Source organism: Canis aureus, chromosome 2 (genome assembly GCF_053574225.1).
Source record: "Canis aureus isolate CA01 chromosome 2, VMU_Caureus_v.1.0, whole genome shotgun sequence".
Taxonomy (NCBI): Eukaryota; Metazoa; Chordata; class Mammalia; order Carnivora; family Canidae; genus Canis; species Canis aureus.
The window spans coordinates 49,273,500-49,284,102 of record NC_135612.1 but is presented as its reverse complement, the minus strand read 5'-3'; the positions used below and the strand labels follow the sequence as shown (position 1 = coordinate 49,284,102).

Below are 10,603 nucleotides of genomic sequence, written 5' to 3'. Positions count from 1 at the left end.
TGAATAGCTAAATTCTACAAGTTTTTTACAAGGCTTTTTTCTTTCTTTTTTGATGATAAGTCTCGATATTAAGAAAGAAAAAAAGAAAGAAAAGAAAGAAAGACGAAAGAAAGAAAGAAAGAAGAAAGAAAGAAAGAAAGAAAGAAAGAAAGAAAGAAAGAAAGAAAGAAGAAAGAAAAGGAAAAGCAAGGCAGAAAGAGAAAGGTAACAAAAAAAGTAAAGTAGGGAGGAAGTGATGGAAGGAAGAAAACTGAAAAATAATTTATTCTAAACAAATATCCTTAGTAGCAAGAAAGACCTGCCTACAGAGTGGAAACTGAGAGAGAGAGGTTTGATTCTCTATGATTTTACCCTCTTGCATTTTATGAAGATTGATAGAAGAGTTTATTCTGTGACTCTGGATTTCTTCTATTGGCACATTGGGATGAATATTATTATAAGGTACTTACCTTGCTACAACTGGGTTATTATCAGTTTAACATAAGATTTCTGCCATTTTGTCTTCAATGGCTATTACTATTGGCATTGTGAAATATGACTGTACACATGCTTGATATCAATAATAAAACTAATCATAAGCTACCTCTAAGACAGTACAACTCACTCTATTCTAAGTAGTAAAAAAAAATTGTTCTTGAGAGACTTTTTAAAAAATGCTTAGAGATTGTTCAATGAATTCTTCGACATCATAGTCCTGTCAAGGGGTTGTTAACTCAACATCTTTGGCCCCTCCCCCTTTGTCATACTTGCTTGGTTAAACTCCACTTAAGTTCGACCCCACTCCCTGCCTTCAATGGGCAAGCTGAATGTGATTCAAGAAAACAAAATCCTCACACCCAGGCCGACTGGCCACACTAAAATTCATGGCCTCATTGAGCTCTCATCACTGCCAAGGGGCTCTCCATAGTCTCTGTCACAGTCTTCTATTGTCCTGAGTGACTACTTACCCTCCATTTCCTTAAGTCTCCAATATGAGGATGAACATCCTTCATCCTCAGTTTCAACTGTTGGCTGATCCTCATTTTGCTGGGAAAACAGAACCCATAAGGAGTGTTTCCTCACTCTCCCACTCAATTTCCTAATTTGTCTTGATCTGTAATGATCCATTGCCTGCCTCCTCTCCTGTTACATGAATCATATCCATAGTATGGCCCAGGACCAGATCCTCCATATGTGACTGGATCTGATGGCCCAAGAACACTCATCACCATTAACTCCACCATCAATCCTGTTCTCTCTCTTCTATATCATCAAGTATTTCCTCTCTTCCAGATCATTTTCAGCAGCAGAAAAATATGTTATTTTGTCTCCTATATTTCACACAAAAAGATAAGTACAAACTTGTCTTGACTCTAATCTCAACCTGCTTTGCAGCCTTGTTGCAAAATTCCTGAGAGTTCCCTATTCTCACTGTGGTCTCTTTCACATGTTCCCACTCTCTCCTGGACCAACTCCTTTAATGCTCCTTCCCCTCATCACTCCAGAAAAAAGCTTTTGTAGCCATCATCAGTGAAATTACATTGCTTCATCCACAATCTATGCACAGTCTTCCTCTTACTTGACTGGCACCATTTTAGGAAGCCAGTTACTCCCTACTTCTTGAAATACTTTGTCCCCTTGGCCTCTGAAACATCCACCTCCTACCTTACCTTCAACATCACTGGGTTTCCCTTTCAGGCTATCTTGTTGACTCCTCTTATGTCAGCCTCTAAATGTTGCACTTATTTGTTCCTCTGGTGGATACTCTGAGGATGCCCAAATTTCTAGCTCCAGTCAACACCTCTTCTCTGAACTCCAGACATGTGTATTCAATTCTCCATGTAACATTTCTCCTTGCATGTCTAACAGCCAACTGAAAATAGAATCCTTGAGTTCTCTCCTGCCCACACTAACCATCCCTTCTTACCATGCTGTGGTCGATGAATGTTTGTATCCCCTCAAACTTTGTATATTGAAAGCCTAAATCCAGTGTAGTGGTATTTGGAGGTGGGGCCTTTGGGATGTGATTAGGCTTAGATGAGATTATGAGGGAAGAGCCCCATAATGGGATCAGTGTCCATATGACAAGAGGAAAAGATAGAGCCCCTTCCCTCCACCTCTGTAATGTGAGAGTAGAGCAAAAACCAGGAAGAGGGACCTCACCAGCATCCAAATATGCCCATGAAACCTTGATCTTGGACTTCTCGGCCTTCAGAATTGAGTGAAATAAGTGACTGTTGTTTACACCATCTGATTTATGGTATTTTGCTATAGCAGCCTAAGCTAACATGAAACTCAGTATTTCCCATATAGTAAAGGGCACTATAGTGCACCTGGTTGCTTAAATAAAAGTAAAAATTGGGAGTCATCTTTGAATCCTCTCCTCTCATATTTTAAATCCAATACCTTATAAAAATCTGTTGGTTCTAATTCCAAAATATATCCAAACTCTAACCATTTCTCATCTCTTACACTGCTGTCAGTCTCTTTTAAACAACCACATCATGCCTTGACTTAATTATTACATAATTTTTTATCTGGCTTCTCTACTTCTACTTTTACCATGCTATTATCTCTTGATACAGTAGTCAGAGGACTTCTTTAAACATAAAGTCAGATCATGATATTTCCCTGCTCAAAACCTTCTTGTAGCATCTGATATTACCAGAATAAATTCCAAATTCTGATAAGGTCCTATAAGATGCTACATAATCTGCCTCCCATCTGCTTCTCAGACTTCACCTTCTACCGCTGTGACTCCTTCTCACTGTTCCACATACATAATAGCCTTGTTGAGCACACCAAGTGAATACTCACAATTCTGTTGCTTGGCCAGAACACTTTTCCCCTAGATATTCCTATGGTTTGTGCCCTCCTTTTATTGAGGTCTTTATTTAAATGTCTCTAAGAGAGGCTTTATCTGTCGACTCTATATAAATTATTCTATTCCATCCTCTTACTCTTTTACTTTTTTTCCACAGTGCTAACTTATATTCTATATTTATCTCTTTCTCATCTGTCACTTCAGAATATAAGATCTGTAAGAGACTTTGTTTCTTTTGTTCATTGCTGTATTCTTGGAGAAAAGACAATGTTTTTCACATCATAGATTCTTAGTAAATATTTGTCAAGTAGATGAATGAATAAGTGAATGAATGAACAGTATGTTAGGATCCTCCACTCACAGAATATCTCAGTGATTTTTGTGATTCTAATCCTACCATGGGATTACAAGATTTTCAGCCATATGCAGAGCAGAAAATGAACAGTCAGGTCCTTGGTGATCAATATATGTATGCACCTTTGGTTACATAATACTATTGTTGAATATTGATTCCAGCTCCCATTGGTCAGTTTCCTGGGCATCAGAAATATCCTTCATAAAAGTCATAAACCCTAGACTTAATATTTATAGATGCCACCTATTTTGGACATTGCATTGTAGCTGGGCTCTAACCTCTCCTACTCATTATCTACCTCCCTCCTATTCTCAGGGGAAGATCAAATTCTCTTAGAAGATGGCATTTCCAGCTTACCATTCAAAGAAATTCCATCCTCTGCCTTTTTGGAAATATCAAGAAAATACCGTCATTGAGGTTGTGGAGGTAAAATGTAGCCCTTTCCTCAACGTTTTTGCCAAGTCTTGTTGATGCCAGAGTTTGTAGGAAAAGAGATGAGTAGAAGGAATCAGAGAAATAGGATATAGCCAGGGCTTAAGCGGAGGATTTCTCTCCTTTTTGAAATTAATTATGGGGACACATTGAGGTTGTTTTGAAGCCCTCATGTAAACACTGATAAAGACAAAAGAACTCTGAAGGAGCTAATTCTAAATAAGTTGTCCTTTATTGGAAATAAGAATATGTGGTGGAGTTGTTTTCTCACCACCCTCACAGCTGGAATAATTTGTGTGGTAATAATTTCATTGCTCCAGAGGGCTTAAGAGTTGATCCTGAAGATCAAAAGGGCTTTATTATTCATTTTTGTCATGGCCTCTCCTAAGCTTGATAGTGTTTTGCTGTGGAAGTTATCTGAGAAATTATTGGTCAGTCTCTCTTGGAGAACTCTTTATCAATTGCTTTGTAAAGTGAATTTCTAAGAGCTGCATCAGCCCAAGTCTCGGCAAAAGTTGAAATGGAACCCTTACAAACTCATTTGTGATAATAGTTGGGAATGAAACAGAAGAGCTGAGAAACAGTTTGGCTCCATACTACAACCTAACCACCTTGCTAAGCATCAAACACAACTTTCATTCCCTCCATTTCAAGTGAAAATTTAAAAGAAATACCTGGTTAAAGCATAACAAAGATGTTGGAATCAGAAAGACATTGACTCATTGATTCAAATCATGTTTCAGCTCCTTGTTATCTTGTCCTTAGGTAAATTTCCTAACCCTTCTGAAGCTCTGCATCCTTATTTGAAATTTAGGATTAAATGATATCACCTATCTCATGGTATTATTTTCAGATTAAAGTGTGATTATTGGGATCCCTGGGTGGCGCAGCGGTTTGGCGCCTGCCTTTGGCCCAGGGCGCGATCCTGGAGATCCGGGATGGAATCCCACGTCGGGCTCCCGGTGCATGGAGCCTGCTTCTCCCTCTGCCTATGTCTCTGCCTCTGTGTGTGTGTGTGTGTGACTATCATAAATAAATAAAAAATTTTTTTAAAAAGTGTGATTATTAAAATGTTAAGCATAGTATCTGTCAAATAGTTCATATGCAAAGGCTAGTTGTATGTATTAGCAACTATTGCTACAATGATACTGCATAATAATCTACTCAAAATTCAGTAGCTTACAATGATTCACATTTATTCTTTTGTTCAAGAGTCTGCAGGTTGAACACAAGTTGTGCTTGACTAGCCAGTTGTGCTTGAGCTGTGGTTCAACTGGGCTTGACTCTAGGATGCTTGTTGGATTCAGTTATGTTCCATATGTGTTTATTCCATGGCCAAGGCTAAGACTCAATAGCTATCTGGATTGTGTTCTTCTCTTGATGGGTCACTGAAACACCATGCTAAGCCAAAAGTCATAAGCACATTTAAACCTTCTGTTTACATCACATCTGCTAAAATTCCATTGGTCAAAGCAAGTCACATGGCAACCTCAAAACAATGTGGTAGGATGAATTTCACCCACTGCAGAACAGGTAAGGAAGTGTATATTTGACAAACAATAATTTTAACTATCACACTATAATAAGAAAGCTATATTAATTTATTATTATCATTAGTAGTAGTAGTAATAATAGTAAAGAAAAATCATTAAAAAAAAAAAAGAAAAATCATTTATTCTTTCCACTGATTTTGTTTGGTTGTCAATCCATGCCAGGGACTGCCTAGCCACTGTCTCTCAAGTAATATTAGGCTTTTCCCAATCATAGAGTGACTTGGATGTGTGGTTTTAAAAGATGAATTCAAAGACAATTACCTAAGTTGTCCAATTATTTTCACCAGCTTGGAAATAGAAAATAAATGAGTGACCAAACACAGTTCATTCCTTGCTGTATATTGACTAACTAATTTACCATTTTAGTAATTCCTTGGACATCTCTGAGCATCGGGGTTTTTTAATATAAAAAATGGAAAGATGTCTTATTAAGTACCCCCTACTTTAGTGAGTATTTCCACACATGAAAAGACTTTTGCTTTACACTAATCAGTCTCATGCATTTTAAGCAAAACAGAAAAGCATTGAACATAGTCAATTGACATTTATTAGAAGGAAGGCTGGCATCAAATGCCAGGTTCATTAGCCACAGAATAACTCACGGACAATGGAAATGATTCACAAATTACATTGCTTGACCTTTGCTGTGATGGGATAGACAACTTAAAGAGGCTAGTCCAACAGAAAACTAGGTGTCATGTCTTAGGAATTCCCTACTAGACACAGTAGATCACTAGGATGGAGGTAGGGGAGCTGGATATGAAATATGAAGCAAAAAAGAAGATCTTTGTCAGATGTCATTTGGCAAAACAACCTTCTTTCTGTCTTCCATTCATTTTTCAAGCCCAGAAGAAGACCTATTGACCATTCATGAATGACAGCTATCAGCTCTACAGAAACATGGGATGGAAGATTGCCAAGTTAGATTATCTCTGCTCCACAATTCCATTGGCTAAAAAACCAGAGGGAAAGAGCAAAAGCTAGAACCTGATAAATGTAAGTTGAGCATGCAGGGAGGTTTTCCACCTTAGAAGGCTGATAAATATTGAAATATCTTAAGGTTTAGTTGACAGCTTGTCTCACCCACTCTCAGTATGGAGAATGAAAAAAAGAAAAATGACTGGCATTTATTGTTAATAAGGAACTTCTATCCCATTAAACACCACAAGAACCCAGCCAGGTAAGTGTAATAACCTTATACTTTCAAAAAAGAATCCAGGATTTTTTGGGTTAAACACATTGTTACCCCTAAAAATGTTATTAGAGAATGATGGGATGACTTCAAACCTAGCTTCTGATTTTTCCACCATATTACATTTTGATCTTGAAGATATGCACACAGATTTTGAAAATTTTATTGCTTTTAGTAAAACTAAGGGAGATAGACTAAATTAATGTTCACAAAATCCCTTTCAGTCCCAGACATCTGTGAGTCTATGATATACAGCAAATTTTTTCTTCTGTAAGCCCAAACCGTAGGCTCTGATGCATATTTTTTCCTTGTTTTCCTCTGTCAGTTCCTTGACTGCCCCTCACAGCCACTTTGCAAGTCTTGATTGCCAAGCATTTATTTTCTTTTTCCAGTTTGTCTGGAAGACAGAAAGCCCCTGGGAAAGGATTCTTGGGCTTTTGATAGAAGGCCCATGAAATATCTGTAATTATGGATAACATTTTTGTACCCAGTAAATGGCTAAAAGGAGTCCTATGATAGAAACTTTTAGAAGATAATTGAATGTGTCAACTGGATCAAAAAATTATGTATTTGCTCCACCTCTGCAAACTGTGATAAATAGTCCATTGTCTGGAAAGTTTGCTTGGCATTTTCTTTTGCACTGCAAAATTATTGTAGCCCTTGTCACTGATTTTTGGTTAACATTTCAAAGAAATTCTTTAGAATTAATCTTGTAGATGCCAGATGCTACACATAGTTACCTGGAAAACAAAGATTTTAATAATTCAAAACTTCAATTTATTTCTATCATTAACCTAGACAAAAGCAATGTATGTATTTTTAGCAATTTATTGGTGAAAAATGGGGTGTGTCTCATGCTTGAGTAAAAATTAGCATTTCTCTATCTGAACGATGAAGTGAAAGAAAAAGCATTTTTTCTTCATTATTTATGTACGCAATTGTGTCCTTTGCATAATTGCCTTGAAACAGAAGCACCTTATTAAAATGGACAATCAATAGTAGCAATAGAATTCCCAAGCAGAAGAACAAAACAAAATATAAATTAAAATTTTCTATTAAAGCCCGGCAGTATATATCTTGGCCTGACTGAAAAGAATTGAGGCTTGTTTAAACATTGGTAAATCATAAGGAGCAGGAAGAGTAAATGGAAATAAAGAAGAATCAAATCTAGATCAGGGTGAGAATTTTTCTAAGCTCAAAAGGAGTGGCCGAAATAACAAAGGGGAAGCTCAGTAAGTACTTCCCATACAAATTACAATTTCTCCAAAATTGCTTGACAGGCAAATAAACCCTGGGAAATACTTGCTCTAAACAGGACAAAGGGTGATATCCTTAATAAGAAAAGATATCATGACAAAAGGTAATAATAAAATAATTAAGTTCCTCATAAATAAAGGGAGAAGGGAAGTAAGACAATTTCAGACACAGACACATCAGTGGCTAATAAACATTTGATCATTTTTCAACTCTGCTCATTATCAGAGAAATGGAAGTTGGAATAACAATGAGATACTATTTTTAACCTATCAGATTAACAGAACTGTAAAAAAATGAGAACATTCAATTCTGGAGCTTGAGCACAGAGACATAGACCGGCGCGACACAGCTGGAAGCAATGCAAAGTGGTTCCAGCCCTGAAGAAGCAACGCGGAGGACAATGGGAGAGCCTTGAAAATAATTTGTGACACTCACCTCCAAAATTCTGTTTCTGGGATTCGAATGATGGAAATGATCTGAAAAGAAGAACGGGTTGTCTGCCAAAGACATTCATTGCATTGCTGTTTGTAATATTACAATTGTGGGGGAATAAAGTTTCCAAAAATTATGGTGATATTAAACAAATTAGAATAAAAAATGTAGCACTCAAATATCTGTAAAATATTTTAAATAGTATCATAAAATGCCTAGTATTTCATGTAAAATATAAAATTAGGGTATAAAATGTTATATGTAGGGGTGCCTGGGTGGCTCGGTCAGTTAAGCATCTGCCTTCAGCTCAGGTCATGATCCCAGGGTCCTGGCATCAAGCCCCTCAATGGGCTCCTGGTTCAGGGAACCCTCTTCTCCCTCTCCCTCCCTCCCCCTCTGCCTGCTGCTCCCCCACTCCTGCGCTTGTATACTCTCTGTCAAATAAATAAATAAAATATTTTTTAAAAGTTACCTATAGAATGAGATCAAAGATATAAAATAATGGATAAAAAGGACCAGAGTGGATTATGATTAAATGCTAATAAAGGGGGGGTCCCTGGGTGGCTCAGCGGTTTAGCCCGCATTCAGCCCAGGGTGTGATCCTGGAGACCTGGGATCGAGTCTCACGTCTGGCTCCCTGCATGGAGCCTGCTTCTCCCTCTGCCTGTGTCTCTGCGTCTCTCTCTCTCTCTCTCTCTCTCTGTGTGTGTCTCTCATGAATAAATAAATAAATAAATAAATAAATAAATAAATAATCTAATATTAGTTGACCATAAAGTTGAGGGTCCACTTCTGGGTTCTCTATTCTGTTCCATTGATCTATGTGTCTGTTTTTGTGCCAGTACCACACTGTCTTGATGACCACAGCTTTGTAGTACAACCTGAAATCTGGCATTATGATGCCCCCAGCTGTGGTTTTCTTTTTTAAAATTCCCCTGGCTATTCGGGGTCTTTTCTGATTCCACACAAATCTTAAAATAATTTGTTCTAACTATCTGAAGAAAGTCCATGGTATTTTGATAGGGATTGCATTAAACGTGTATATTGTCCTGGGTAACATTGACATTTTCACAATATTAATTCTGCCAATCCATGAGCATGGAGTATTTTTCCATCTCTTTGTGTCTTCCTCAATTTCTTTCAGAAGTGTTCTATAGTTTTGAGGGTATAGATCCTTTACCTCTTTGGTTAGGTTTATTCCTAGGTATCTTATGCTTTTGGGTGTAATTGTAAATGGGATTGACTCCTTAATTTCTCTTTCTTCAGTCTCATTGTTAGTGTATAGAAATGCCACTGACTTCTGGGCATTGATTTTGTATCCTGCCACACTGCCAAATTGCTATATGAGTTCTAGCAATCTTGGGGTGGAGTCTTCGGGTTTTCTATGTAGAGTATCATGTCATCGGCGAAGAGGGAGAGTTTGACTTCTTCTTTGCCAATTTGAATGCCTTTAATGTCTTTTTGTTGTCTGATTGCTGAGGCTAGGACTTCCAGTACTATGTTGAATAGCAGTGGTGAGAGTGGACATCCCTGTCTTGTTCCTGATCTTAGGGGAAAGGCTCCCAGTGCTTCCCCATTGAGAATTATATTTGCTGTGGGCTTTTCGTAGATGGCTTTTAAGATGTCGAGGAATGTTCCCTCTATCCCTACACTCTGAAGAGTTTTGATCAGGGGAAAATTAACAAGGCAGGAAACCACAAATGTTGGAGAGGATGCGGAGAAAAGGGAACCCTCTTACACTGTTGGTGGGAATGTGAACTGGTGCAGCCACTCTGGAAAACTGTGTGGAGGTTCCTCAAAGAGTTAAAAATAGACCTGCCCTAGGACCCAGCAATTGCACTGTTGGGGATTTACCCCAAAGATTCAGATGCAATGAAATGCCGGGACACCTGCACCCCGATGTTTCTAGCAGCAATGGCCACGATAGCCAAACTGTGGAAGGAGCCTTGGTGTCCATCGAAAGATGAATGGATAAAGAAGATGTGGTTTATGTATACAATGGAATATTCCTCAGCCATTAGAAATGACAAATACCCACCATTTGCTTTGACATGGATGAAACAGGAGGGTATTATGCTGAGTGAAATAAGTCAATCGGAGAAGGACAAACATTATATGGTCTCATTCATTTGGGGAATATAAATAATAGTGAAAGGGAATAGAAGGGAAGGGAGAAGAAATGGGTAGGAAATATCAGAAAGGGAGACAGAACACGAGGACTCCTAACTCTGGGAAACAAACTAGGGGTGGTGGAAGGGGAGGAGGGCAGGGGTGGGGGTGAATGGGTGACGGGCAGTGAGGGGGGCACTTGACGGGATGAGCACTGGGTGTTTTTCTGTATGTTGGCAAATTAAACACCAATAAAAAATAAATTTATTATTAAATAAAAAATGGAAAAAAATAATGGCATAGTAGTATAGTTAGTAAAAATCTGTTTTTTCATTCATTTTTTAATTGAATTAAATAATTCAATTTTGTAATTAACTCAAGTAATTCAACATTTAATTCAACATTAAAATGTAATTCAACATTCAAGATTTAATTCATTAATTTAATTCATTTTATGAATAGAAATAAAT

General features: G+C 37.7%; 2 long non-coding RNA genes across 2 annotated transcripts; both read left to right on the top strand.

Annotated features, from left to right (window-relative positions):
- Positions 1 to 210: 210 nt before the first annotated feature.
- On the top strand, positions 211 to 4,605 carry LOC144290664 (uncharacterized). The gene is made up of 3 exons (XR_013358244.1): positions 211 to 441; positions 3,474 to 3,584; positions 4,444 to 4,605. It is a non-coding gene; the product is annotated as an uncharacterized LOC144290664 (long non-coding RNA).
- Positions 4,606 to 4,977: 372 nt separating this feature from the next.
- Positions 4,978 to 8,197, top strand: LOC144290660 (uncharacterized). The gene is made up of 3 exons (XR_013358242.1): positions 4,978 to 5,123; positions 5,988 to 6,139; positions 7,866 to 8,197. It is a non-coding gene; the product is annotated as an uncharacterized LOC144290660 (long non-coding RNA).
- Positions 8,198 to 10,603: the final 2,406 nt, after the last annotated feature.